The 14,574-nt window shown below is 41.6% G+C and overlaps 1 protein-coding gene across 4 annotated transcripts in view; it reads right to left on the bottom strand.

The window, feature by feature from the left end:
* Positions 1-13,043, bottom strand: part of NLGN3 (neuroligin 3) — a 111,808-nt gene extending 98,765 nt beyond the window's left edge. For 3 of the 4 annotated variants that reach the window (XM_072124105.1, XM_072124109.1, XM_072124110.1), the window contains exon 1: positions 12,887-13,043. The gene's annotated coding sequence lies outside the window, so the exon portion shown is untranslated. Of the gene's footprint in view, positions 1-12,864 lie in introns of all 4 variants that reach the window. The other variant, XM_072124106.1, reaches the window with a different exon arrangement.
* Positions 13,044-14,574: the final 1,531 nt, after the last annotated feature.

Below are 14,574 nucleotides of genomic sequence, written 5' to 3'. Positions count from 1 at the left end.
AATATTCCCCAATGTTAAAAATAACATCCTCCAATGTAGACAAAAAGCTCCAATGGAGTTCATTGGGTTTCCTTTCCTCCATGCTTTTTGACGCAATCTGTGACAGAAGATCTTTTTAACATTTCTGACATACATGTTGTAAACAACATATAATTTTTCCATAAATTACAGAAAAAACAAATATATACGAGTCGTATATATAACATATATATTTCATATATAAAAATGTTATGAACTTTATGAAAACAGATAAAAATGAAAATGCTTTTATCCACTTTATAAAGTGTCTTTATTGATATTACAAGAATGAATAAGGACTTGTTGCATATTACTGTTGTTAAATGTAAAATCATTTCTGTCTGTCTGCATGCTAGTTACTATTCATAATATTATATAATAGGAAATTTTTCATTGTGATAAAACTGTAGATTCCATGCCACAGAAAAGTAAGTACAATGTACATCTATACTCACAACGCCAGCCGGCCGCAAGCATCAACGGCTGTCTGCCAATCTCGTGCTTACGCGTGAGCACTACACCTTGTGCAGCAACACTGGTCCCAGACTGCTGGTAGTGCTCACAGGATTGGCAGACAGCTGGGTGACGTATTGATTGCTTTAGTGACAGTCTACCAATGCTAGATTTGGAGGTAGATGTCCTTTAAATTTTGCCTTCTTTGTTTCATAGCAGCCAATTGGTGAGATGAAAAAAGTTTTTTTTTTGCTCATTAATTTACATTCTGCACACCCTCTTGACAGAAAAAAAAGAAATAAAGATATTTTTGCTAATTGATTATCTGGCCAGGGTTACAAAAGAATTTCTGTAGTACTCAAGGTTTCTTAAATGGAAAAAGTTTGGGACAGCCACAACTCTTCCTTGACCTTACTGTTTAGCCTTTGTGAGAGAGGTAAAAATGATCTCCAAGATCACTGTGGCTGAGCTCCAGAAATGCAGTCGGGAGATGGGAGAATCCACTTGCCCTGTAGTACATCCCAGAAGTCTTATACAAATTAATGATTATACTGAAGCTTTTCACATAAACTATATTTTAATCTGATCCACTCCTCCTGTCATATAACATTGTGCATGCAAATAGGACACTGTGTACAATTTACTTAGCTCCTCGTGCTCTACAACACACTACCTGCATACAGAACACTATGGGGCACATTTACTAAGGGCTGTTGCACATTCTTTTTAGTGAAAACTGTTTGTACAGGTATTTAAGAAGTGCCTGTACCACAATTGTGTCGCACGTGACCCATTAGTGGCACAGCTGCACTAGGCATCATGCAACACAAATTAGGGGGTGCTCAGTCGAACTGTGGGCCAGATTTAACATGCAAAGTCTGACAGAATTGTGTTGCACTCCCCATGTTAAAAGTGCATCAAAAAAGTGGTGCACTTTGTCGGACCAGTGCTGGGGGCACCAGATTCATGAAGAAAGTGTGCCAGAAATCCTGAATCTGGCACACCCTGCACCCTACACAGGTAAAGTGGATTTAGTGCAGTTTGCACGGTTGTTTGTACATGTGCCCCTATGTGCCATCTGCTCCACTCCTCCTGCCTATAATAACTATCTACAAGATATTCAGCTTCTTATGCTCTATAATATTCTTCTTGCAAATAGGACACTATGGCGGACATTTATCATACCCAAGCGCTTGTGCAATGAAATCCCCACCACCCCACTGCTGCCAGATACATCAGGAGGCTCCACCTTGCCTGGTGTAGAATGCAAAATTTCACTCATGAAACTTTGCTGGTGATAGTGAGTGCGCAGGCAGCGCTGCCCTCCTTTATGCCTCTCCACACCCATTTGGTGTGGAGGCAGCCTAATAATAATCGCAACTACTGGTTTACCAAGTGCTCGGCTTTTCTCGCGCTATAATGTGTTCTGTGGATAGGACACTATTTATAATCCACTGAGCTTCTCCTGTTCTATAACATGCCACCTGCAGGACACTGAACAATTTGCTCATCTCCTTTTTTTCATCTCTGCATTTTGCATTTAGCAGTAACAAAGCAAAAGTAGTAAAAGTGTCTGTGTATTTTTAAAGTGCCATGTTCCTTTTATCCTTTTATTTTCCTCATTTCCATATCTTCTCAGAAGTTAAAAGATTAAAAGATTCTAAATGATTATTATAAGAAAATAATTATATTAATTCTAATTACAGTTAAATCAGTGTTTAGAGAATTACTACATAATAATTATAGGGCCGGAAACAGACTTTGGCGATATAGCCTACAAATCCCACACATCTCATGGACTCGAGATGACAATATAGAAAGGAGGGCTGTGCACAAACTCTCCTTCACTGGGTTTAACTGTGTTTGAATTAATCAGAGTGTGAATGTTGGAATCAGCAAAATTACTGATCACAGATTTTACTCAGAAATTAATATTTTATTTTCCTTGAAATTACCTAGACTCGTTAACGGCCTCTTGGGAATACAGTGGCCATCAGACAACCTCACTGAGAGCACAGTTGGCTCGAAGAGAATAAGTAATATTCATGAAAATGTAGATTTTACTTAGTTCTTTTTGCACTGTGTAAGTTTTAAAAAATGTATTGACTTCTATGTGGTCGGGTATAGTGGGTGATGATGCCTAATTTGTGTGGCATGTGATAACATTCTTTTTGCCCCTTAGCAAAACAGGCAGATACAATAAACTATGATTATTCCAAATGAATTCTGTATGGTATTAGGATAATTTCTGTTCTCCAAAAAGGCTTGGAGGATTAACCAGGACACTAATTAGCCAAGCTTCAATAGACATGCATTATTGGGCTGTAAACAACGGACCTATACCGGACTGCCCATACCACATACATGGTCGGTAATATGACCTTAGAATGCAAACATGCTCATTTCTACCAGGCCCGAATGCCTATTTAAAGCAATATGTCACAACACTCTAATCCTGCTGAGAGAAGAAGATTGCACTACAAAGTGCCATGCACTTCTGAGCTGATGTTTTGGTAATCTGATTCCAATAGTCCGACACCACCTCCGAGGCCAATACACTCTCTTGTCTGGGCTCCTCCAGTGGGTCCTTAATAGGGATTGGACAAAGAATGGTGCTTCAGCGTCCGATGGAGTTTTGATTTTATATGTACGTTTTTAACCTTCTTGGTAGAAAATTTAAGTGTCTTTTTTTACTCTAAACCCAAAGGTTTAAAACAATTTCTTTACCCGATCCCTATTAGGACCAGTTGTAAGAACCCAGACACAGGAGTGAATTGGCCTCCAAGGTGGTGCCGGAATCAGACTACCATAACATTGGTTAACAAGTGAACAACTTCCTTTGTAGTAGAATCCTCTTCTCTCAATAATTGAAGAGTGTTGGGACTTGTTGCCTTGAAAAAGAATCCTTTAGGAACTAGTAGGAGTGAGCACTGACATAATCTTTCTATATTTGCAGCAAACGGCCACCTTGTATGGAGAGAGCTCAAGCCATACGCCCACACCCGACATTGACGTATAGTACGTCACATGTCAGTAAGCGGTTAAAGGGGGTTGTTCACTTTAAGCAAATAATGGATATTGTTTGTGTAATAAAAAGTGAAACACTTTTCCAATATACTTTCTGTATCAATTCCTTACAGTTTTTTAGATCTCTACTTCTTATCGGGTCATGTGATGTCACACAGGTGCACGAGACACAGCACTGATTACTAATATACCGTATATACCGTGTATAAGCCGAGTTTTTCAGCACAAAAAATGTGCTGAAAAACGTCCCCTCGGCTTATACACAAGTCTATTAAAAAAACTTAAATACTCGCCCTCTGATGTTAGCGCGGCTCCCTGATGTTGGCGCGGCTTACCGATGTCCCCGATGTCAGCGGGTTCCGTCTTCTTTCTTCTCCGTGGCTCTTCTTCTTTCTTCCGGGATGGACGTGGCCATGTTTTCTTCAGGGCCGCGCATACTATGACGTCAGCAGCGGATGCGTCATAGTATGCGCCTGCTAGAAGAAAACATGGCCGCGTCCATGCCGGAAGAAAGAAGAGAGAAGAGGAGCCGCAGAGAAGAAAGAAGACGGGATGCGCTGACATCGGGGACATCGGTAAGCCGCGCTGACATCGGAGGGTGAGTATTTAAGTTTATTTTTTTAAGGGCCGTGGGGGCAGGCTGCTGTATACTACTAGGGGCTGCTGTATACTACTAGGGGCTTGCTGTATACTACTAGGGGCTTGCTGTATTCCCACCCTCGGCTTATACTCGAGTCAGTCGTTTTTCCCAGTTTTTGGTGGTAAAATTAGGGGTCTCGGGTTATACTCGGGTCGGCTTATGCTCGAGTATATACGGTAAGTCCAAAGTCATAAGAAAAAAGCCTTACCCCTTCCTCCAAATACTGCAACTGTGCACGGATGTACTGGCTGGACTCCTGAGTATCCACAATAGTTTTCAGAAAATGAAGATCATCCAGCACAGCTACGACTAAGAGCCACGTGAATTCCCCAAACACATCAGCTATGAATAGGATTAGAGCCACCATTCTTTTATAAAAAAGATGATTTTTGATGTCCTCCATCCAGTAATGGAAGCAGGGAGATGCGGTAGAAGCCCTCCTCTCTGACAATGCTAACCTGGCTAACCCTGATTGATCTAACAATAGGGATCAGCACAGGACCACTGAGGGCAATGAAATGCAGTCACATGCCAGTGCAACACCGCTGCCAACATCTAGGCAAGGGAGGGCTTGCGAATAAGGCCCTCTATCTGTAGGACCCCTCTAGGGGAGTCTGATCAACTCACCTTTAGGGTAATGCAGTCAATTAAGGTAATAAGTAGCTGTAGATACTGCTTGTGCAGGCAAGGGTTATGTTTTCTAAAGTTATTGTCCAATTATATTCCTTCATGTAAACTGGAGTGTGATTGGACAGTGAGCCACCACCTGACCAGGGTTTAACAAAACGCCTGGACAGGAAGGGGCAAGTCTTAGGCCTGAGCCTTGCTTCTGAGCACTTGCTCTCACCACATGAGCAGCTCTTAGGCCCCGGCTCTCCTAGAGAGAAGATCTTCCAGAATACACACTGAGCGACCAGAGACTGTGTCTGTGCACCATTGGCACAGACACACAGCTAATCCCAGGACAAGCTACAGCATCCACATCTGGACACAGAATCTATCACTGAGGACACTGTCCATGACCACTCCAGTAATCCAGAATCTGTAACAAGACCATTTGGCCCATTGCCTGCAGTTGTTCCAATAAAGAACCATGAGTTATTTTGCACTATGTTGCCTCTGTCTGATCCCTGGATAAGGCTGTCTACCACTACAGGCTCCCCATCCATAATCCAGGGACATATCTTACAGACACTAAGGGGTTGCCCCAGGGAGAACCAGTAAATCAGATAACCCATTTTATTGAACAACTATCTGTACAATAAAACTAGCTAAGACCTGTTCATGGATCTCAGCTGCTATTCTCCCACTTGTTATGGACTATATATAATATCATAAGTCATTCTTGTGGCTTGCCCAGCTAGAAAAACCCTGAACAAGCTGTTAATATCAGATCAAGGCACTAAAAGAGGGAAAAGATGAAAGCAGCAGCATCAAATATAGTTGATACAATAAAGCATAGCTTACCCTTTCTTCATATCTCCCCTCTCCTCTAATTTGATTGTAAAATAGAGGAGATGTTAAATATTCAGAGCAGCATATAGGCTATCAATGTTTGGTTGTCCAAAGTAAGAAAACAGAGGTCCTGTAGTAAAGCATTTTGCAAAACTGCTTATGGTTTAGTTATGGGTGCGCCTATTTTATAACCAATTTGCACCCAATTAAGAAGTATCAGTGATGACCTTATTTATTTTGGACAGGAAAGGGAGCATGGCTTTTTTTGAATATTTCAGAACATTAATTCATTTTAAAAATAAAGCAGAAGACATGATAAACAGCAAACAAAACTATTTGATGTGTTTTCCTATGTTTTTCATAAAATTATGTGAAAATTTGTGCAAATTTATCAATGGCACTGTACCTTTCTGATAAATAACACTAGCCAGACACAAGAGCCCAAGAATCGGAGGTAAACTATAAAGGGGTTTTCTGCGCAATGCAAGACTTTGCGATTATAACAGCTACTTTGTTTCCCAAACACCATGTGGGCTTGGAGGGGGGCGTAGAGGTTAGCGCTAGCCAGTGGAGCTGGTGTATGATAAATCTTCCCCTAATGGCATAAATACTTTTAGTGGTTTGAAAGGGCTGTACAGTTTTAATTATGTATGGAATTTTAAGAAATGGAACTTACCAAAAGAGGTTATGCTCTTTTTTTCTGGCAGAGTAAAAATACTTCTCTGAGGTGTATTTTTAGTCTAGCAAGAGTACAAGATCTGTGGAAACATGACTGATTTATTCAGAATACTATCAACAGCTCTCACCTCAACCTTTACAAACTACATCATTGAAAACTGACTTGTGCTCACTGTTTTAACAGGCAGCACACAACCGTACTTTTTAATAGATTAGCACCCATGGCTGTTATTTTAATGGATTGTGTACATTTCGTTAAATAAAAGAGGATGTTCTAGTCTGATCCATTTTTTTACGGATCACTCATTGACTGTACAGGTGGTCACCAACTTAAGGACACCCAACTTACAGATGACCCCCTAGTTACAGATGGACCTCTCTGGATGCTTTACTTTAGTACTTTACTAGAGTAGGGGGTATTTATTATTTTATTTATACAGCGCACACAGCTATAGTAGTAAGGGAGGGAGAAACAAATCTGTTGCAGATTTTAAATGCAGAATGTAGACTGGATTTTGTATAAATCCTATTCACTAAATTGCAGTGGATGAAATCATTCCAATGTGGCTAACCTGCAACCAAGCTGTCCCATGTGTCTCCCGGCTTAGAGCTCTCCCAAACACTTTGGGGGGGGGGGGGGGGGGATTTATCACAGCTTGTACGCTAGTTTTATGTAGGACAAGCCATGAAATAGTCGCAAATTTCCTGGCACAAGGACCGTAACTGTGGTTATTTTCCCCATACGCCACCTCCACACCAAGTTGACACTGAGGGACGTAAAGGAGGCTGTGCCCAGTGGCAAAGTGGCCCAGCATGGAGCGTTCCTGCTCCATGGTGGCGCACTAGCTATAGTCTGCGCAAGGAACTTGCGCAGGATCGCAACTTGCGCAGGATCACAACTGTATAAAAAATAGGTCCTACTACATCCATATGATATAGCAACACATATCAATGAAATAGTCAATCATAGGTGAAAGAAAGAAGATGTGCACATCTGAAATGGAGTTATAGCAACTCTTTATTAATCGACAAAGTTAAAACCATTGAAAAATCACACAGAATGACCCACAGTTAAAAAAAAATACAGTGCAAACAGCACTAGGTGCAGGTTGCCTGTGAAGTGTGCAGGCTGCGCCAGATTCATGAATTTTGGCGTTCCGATAGAGTGCCAACTATTTTTGGTGCACCTTTAACATAGACAGCACATGATAAATGTGGCGCGTAGTCCGACTGTGCGCCATAAAACAAAAATAGTCCGATGCAGATTTTTCCCTCTCCCTCTGACAATCCGAGAGCTCTAGTCTCTTCGCTTCTGCAGCACGCGCCTTAGTAGTAAGTCACATGACCGGAGCTCAGCTACTCAGTATAGGCTGCACCAGTCACATGACTATCTGTAGCAGTCGGGAGCAAGCTCTGCCTGCCCCATTGGCAGTGTGCACACAATGTTACCCGTTGGATAGAGCTGTCAATGTGACAGCCCAATTCTGAAGAGACAGGGGGCTGATATTATCAGTCACCATGACAGCTGCCCCCAAATACAGCGCTGAGTGACTTCAACAGGATTCCCGGAACAGAGGGGGTTAATAGACATGCAGAGAAGATGCAATGTGCATCCTCTTTGCATGTCTATATATACATATACAGATCACTAACAGTGATCCTATGGGATGTTACCATAAGATCACTGTTATGTGTGTTCTGCATATAACAGAAGGGGAACATATATAATGTGTTCCCAGCCAAGTAAAGCCCCAGTTTTAAAAAAAATGTCCTGGTTTCAGCACCTGGTTCTGAAAGCTAAACTTTTGTTGGTCCTAACACAATATAGAATTTTCTTCAGTGTTAGCATAGTGATGTGGGGGTATTGGACTGGCGTTAGGGTTTAATTCATAAGATAAACCAGGTCCCTTCTCTGTCACATCCAATTCCAGGTCAATTGACCCTTAAAGGAGTTTAGAATGAGACATTTTAAGTTAGTTAAAGGGCATCTACCACCAGGATGAAATACTGTATGCAAATACAAGTATGGAGCCTGGAGCCCCTCAGGCTCATTTAACAATTTTAGTCAGATTGCCATATAGTTCCATCCCTCTCCCAGTTTTTGTAGTTCTAGTGTCATCAAAGTTTTGTTTGATTATTACATCAAGTCTCAATTTTCACAAAAAAATTACCATGCTTGAATGATTCCAACCATTGACTTGGATAAGCAAATTTCATCCAAAACTCAGATGAGATGCTAGAACTTTCTCGGCATGAGGTGACAGTCCATGCAGAACACTGGACATGCACATAACACTAGTGCATCAGACAGCACTCAAGACAAGAAAATCATTTATGCACAAAGGCCCTAAAGTAGAAACAGAAAGGAGGCTTTGGTTTTGTTTTTGTGGCAATAGAGGAATGAAAAGGAAAGGACTGTACTGGGTTGATCCAACATGGATATGAAGCTTTTGAGACTAGTAAGTCTCAATTTATATTCTAATATAAATTGGCAGTCAATTTATATTAGAATATGGAATACAATATACAACCTATTTTCTGTTACTTATTATCCTTTAACAAGCAAGGAGTTCCCGAAATCTGTGACAAATATATAATCAGAGACTATAAAGCTATTTTGAATCAAATAAAGACATTCTAACATATAGGCATTTATCGTTAAGATTTATAAACATCAAAGTTGCCAAAAGGTCACAATGTATAGATTCCAACAAATAAGCCCTAGGGCAGAAAGCTCAGTCACTGTTATCATCTGAAGGAAAAAAAATAAAAAGCTTCTACATACAGAGAGTTTACACGCACATCCATGCAGTTACACAGCGCAGGTTTGTTTGTTCCATATTTCTGGTGTAAGAGTGGCAGAATTCTTGGTAATTTTGCGACACAAATGATGCCACTCATTTATCATGGCACTTATATAGAACAGATATGGGTGTTTATTTTTCCTTGCTGCGTCTTGTGCGCCATATTTATAAAGTGTAAGTGCCACAATATTGATCCTTCTCCGATACTCACGCCTTTTTTTATTTTTGGCACTTTTGGCACTTTTCTTGTGCTTCTAGGTTCCCAACACTATTTTTTGGTGCACAAATAGATGAGGTTAAATCTGGTCTACCATGTTCTATTTCATGAATGTGGTGACATTTAAGAACCCTTTCGGTCATGCACAAATTCATTAATGCCTTTTGCCACAATCTAACATTCTAGTGTAAATTACTACACAACTCATTCACCAAAATATGGACCCTGAACAACAATTGATGAATGTGTTGTGAATAGTGCATGCCTGAATGCTACAATACAAAGATTTCCCTCTACTGAGATGATTCTGAAGTTGGCAGGACACCACAGACAACAGTAAGCAGTTACACCAATCCAGCCATTGACTTCCTTAGTAGCCACCAAAAAACGATTAGACTAAAAAGTTAAATGAAATCAACCAGTAGGAAGAAATAAACTACACTACAGATACTCGCCTACGCTCTTCTTCATCTTGATCCCGTCCCTTGTCTTTGCTAATCTTTACATGCCTGGATCACCTAGAAAAGAGACTTATAATTAACAGGTCGGAGCATGGGGATGCTGTCCGGCACTCAGGGCTGCTAATTATGCAAGCTATTTGCGTGACCTCATCTCCCTCTCCAACATGGGAGAAGGAGGTATCTATTACGCAGGAGGTGTGAATTCACGGTAGTGTGGGGTAGTGCATAATTAGCTGCCTGGAGCATCGAACATCTTGTCCCAACACTTCCCCCTTCTTATTATAAGTTTCTTTTCTAGCTGATCCAGGCGTGTCAAGATAAGACAAGACAATCTTTGGGATCAAGATGAAGAGGAGCATTGGTGAGTATCTATAGTTTCACTGATGGTAGATGTCTACCACTTACATGACCATTTCTTTATGCACCAAGTCAGTGATGGCTTGTTGCTATTTAATAACATTGAGCGTGAAAAGTCCTGGGTCTCTGAGTGAAACGCCTGGTACCCGTACCATAGGTTCGCCACCAATTGCTGCCACCTGAGGAGCTTGGTGAGTACTCACAGCCTGCTCTCTTCAATCCCCAAATCTCCGATGTGCTCCTAGCTCCTCGAGCAGGAGCAAGTGTTACAAATACAGTGTGGAACGTACATAAATTAAAAGCTGGCAGTGCTGGGAGGCGCTCAGGTGCTGTCAGCCTGAGCACCTTCAACAAATTTACATTTTTTTTTGTCTTTTTTCTTTCTTTGAAAGTCTGCCATTTCTTTATGCACTAAAACAGCTCCACTCTGGAAACTGGCAGTAAGTGCTAGACAAATACAATCAGTTAAACTATAGAAAATATAGAATATGTCACCTGTAGCAAGTAAATAAAGTCATGTGTTAACTGCACTAAATCAAGTCCCCTGTGAGGAGTAATTGACATGCTCCTTGTTGTCAGATGTCAGCATTGGTGCCCTATTAAATTGCCAGCCAAAATAAGTATGATGACTGGCAAAATAATGCAGCTCCTTACCCCTGTGATTAGTTAAAGGGGTTTTAACTTATTTATGACATATCCACATGTCATATATAGATGTAGTTTATACCTCGGCTGTCCCAAACCGCACTTAACTCCTTCCTGCAGCAGGACTGAATGGAGAGTGCTCCACTACAACAATAGTTGAGACTATGGGGCACATTTACTGATGGAAGTGCGCCAGTTTTCTGGCGGAGTTTGCACGTTTTTTATGTACAAACTGCTTGCACAGGTAATTAAGAAGTGGCCGCGCCACATTTTCATTGCACCCAACCGTTCTGTGGCGTGGCTGCACTATTCTTCATGTGACTGAAATGCACTGCAATGGCCTTTCCCATGCACGGTTGGACTGTGCGCCACATTTATCACGCAAAGTCTGAAAGAAATGTGTCACACGCCCTATGTTAAAGGTGTACTATAATGGGGCAGTGCAGGGGACGCCAGATTCATGCAGAACGTGCGCCAAAAATCATGAATCTGGCTCACCTTGCACTGTACACAGGAAAACAGCACATAGTGCAGTTTGCACTGTTCTTAGTAATGTGCCCTTATATGCTCTATGCTCCCATAGAGTTAAACATACAGAGGAAGGACCTGCATCCGTCATGTATACTGTGAGATGGGAAAACTTGCCTAAATTTGCACAAGGGGAACTAAAGTTTTAAAACATATATAGATATATCACTTGACATTTCAGCAACAGAAAGGTTATTGAGGAACACCATGGGAAAGGTTATCACGTGATGCTGCACAAGATGGGGAATGATCAAGGTTAGAAAAACCACCTGACAGGTTCTATTTTGCAATAGGGAGATGCAAATAGATCAATTTTATAGATCAAGTTTAAACCAAGAATGAAAAACAAGCAATTTACAACCATTTCCTTCATTGATAATCCAATGCTTTGTTGAAAAACAGGAAATTTCACTTTCTAGCCCCAAACTAAATACTTTTAAATAGGAGGATGGACTCAAATGTAGATCATTTATAACATATAGAACTATATATAAAATACAGAATGTTGAATAGGTTCATGCTTACTTTGTATTATTACCATTGGAAGTGATGTTAATATTTTACTACTTAAGTATTAGGCACGCTTTCAAGAGTAGACTAAGGACATGCAAGGAAAGATTGATGTAGGTAAGATACAGTCAGAGATGGAAATAAAGCAATGGAGTCCCCCTGGGATCTCTTCTAGAACGGGGAGACTTCCATTACTTTTATTGGTACTGTGGTGGTGTCATTGAAACGATGCCGGATGGGGGACCGGATAGTATTGTATGTTAATCACAGGAATCTATACAGTCATCTAATGTACTAAGGTGTGATATTTAAGAAATCCAACAGATAACTTTAAATATAACATAACATCAAATTCAGACAAAGCAAACATTTTAAGATGTTTAGGACTATTACAAAAAACATGGACTGAAGAATGAGACATAACACAAGGAAGAAGTAAGGCAATATGTACTTTACACAGATTATCTAGGAATATATCCGGGAGTAAGCAGTGAATGAGCCAGAGCTCTGCAAATGGTGGATGACATGAGAGATGAGTACACCATTACTTGAAAGGGTGCACAGATTTATGCAAGAATCCTCCAACAGTGAAGGGGGGGGGGGAGGGGGTGACACCAAAAATGTATCAAGAAAACAGGGCAAGGATGGGAGGATTGCAAATATGACCACAATCTGGGGTCAGGGTGAGGGCTTATGCCACCAGATCCTGCCAGGTAAGGGAGACATCACATCCTGTTCTTGCCATGATGTGTATGGAGATGTTCTATAGATGCGGTGCCAGTGTAGTCCTGCTGCAGCCTGCCCTTCCCCCCATATGTGCCATGCTTGCCCCTAGTTATCCTTTCCTCTGGTATATATACAGCCAGGTGGTGTATACGGGGCCCCTGCTATAGGGTGATGTAATGAGGGTGCACATAGGTATATAATGGCTGCACTGTGCTGTCCTTGTGCATGTATGTGTATGCATGGGTGGGGGGAGCCAGGGAAGAATATTGATGTACATAGCGGTGATGCATCCACTCCATACACATGTCATACACAGACCATATCCCAACCACCAGCAAAATATACCAATATAGCAATGTCTTCTCACCCGGCTGTCTCCCTGCTCCGGGTGTGTCCGGCCCCGGGCCTCTCCAATTTCCCTCGTCTCCCGCCGCCCGCAGCAGCAGCAGCAGCAGCAGCGACTCCGGGAGCGCGCACAGAAGGATGAGAAGGACGAAGGACCGGAGGGTGCGGGGGCGCGCACAGGGGGAGGGGCTACTGCTGCCGCCTCATACAGAGCTCCTGTGTTGGGGATGCTGGGGAGTGCAGCTGACTGGAAGGGGCTCCCCTCTGCTATGTGCTCTGTAGGTAGAGCAGGGGCAGTGCTATGCTGCTGAGATTTTGGTTTGGGTTTGGTTTATGAGGAGAGAAAGTTTACCCCCTGTACTAGTTTTTACTTCGTTTGATAAGGTTATGTTATTACTACGTGAGGGTGTAAGGAATCAAATAAAGCATGTATTGGCAGGTGTATTTCCCTTATAAAGAGGTAAAAAAAAAACCTCATTAATACCCCTGTAACCCCTTGTTAGGAGGTGCCCTGCATAATACTCTAACCTACTGCTAACAAAAAAGCAGGTTACAATATTACAGTAAAAAAAACAATGTGTAAAAACACCCTTGAGTATATTTGCAAATAACAGATTCTCTATAAAATGTTCAGCACAGAACTGTGTGAAGAAAACACGCAGGGAAGTGGATAAAATGTGTAGCCCACACACTGAGAATGATTTTGCTGCAGAGATGGATGCCTTAGTGCAAATGTACATGGAGGCAGATAGTAATGTACAGTTACATTCAGTGTCATGACAGAATGCCTACATGCCACCTGTCCATGTAGCCAGGGGTGTAACATGAGGGGGTGCAGAGGGTGCGGTCCCAACCGGGCCCAAGAGGCTTAGGAGGCCCATTAGGTGTCACTTTCCAATATAGGAAGGCTAGTACTATATATAAACCACACATTACAGTCAGCGGCCTGGCACACACTTTGCACCAGGTCTCATCAGCTTCAAGTTATGATGCTGGATGTAGCTGATGTATCCTTACACCCAACAGGGATTCACTCTGTAGATGCCAACCAGTGGCATACATGAAAATACCGCTATAAAAAGTTATTCATATACAAAAAAGTTCTTACATTTTCTGAAATATTTTATCATATCTTTTGATATAAATATACCACTATGATGCAATATAAAGTAGTCAGTGTAAAGCTCCCTCAAAAAAACTCAACATGCAGACTTTTAACCCCTTCACGTAGCACAACGCACTATAACATCATGGAGCTGCGGGGGGTGTATGGAGAGAACTCACGGGTTTAGCTCTCTCCATACACAGTAGGTGTAAGCTGTATAACCCAGCTGACACCTGCCTGTAACTGTCACGGTCAGTGCTGACACTGGTCGCCACAGTTAACCTGTCCACTGACACCATCGAACCACGACACCTAAAAGAGCTGCCGGTGGCCGCCGCCATCTTGGAGGGCCAATTGACAAGATATTATTCCCGGCAGTGAACACCGTAACAGAAAATAGTGCCCATATTACCACATTTTCACCATTTTTTTTATCCATAAATATATAAATAAAAAATAAAAGGCTCATATAGGTGCCAAGCTGATAGAAAATAAAATGTTAGTGCGTAATAAATTACACCTTACACAGGTCTGTACACCGAAGTATGAAAAAGTTATTGGCCTCAGAATTTGGCAAAATGGCACTTTTTTTGTACGGAAGATTT

Source organism: Engystomops pustulosus, chromosome 9 (assembly GCF_040894005.1).
Source record: "Engystomops pustulosus chromosome 9, aEngPut4.maternal, whole genome shotgun sequence".
NCBI classification, from domain to species: Eukaryota; Metazoa; Chordata; class Amphibia; order Anura; family Leptodactylidae; genus Engystomops; species Engystomops pustulosus.
The sequence above is the reverse complement of the archived record's forward strand: the minus strand, read 5'-3'. Positions and strand labels throughout refer to the sequence as shown.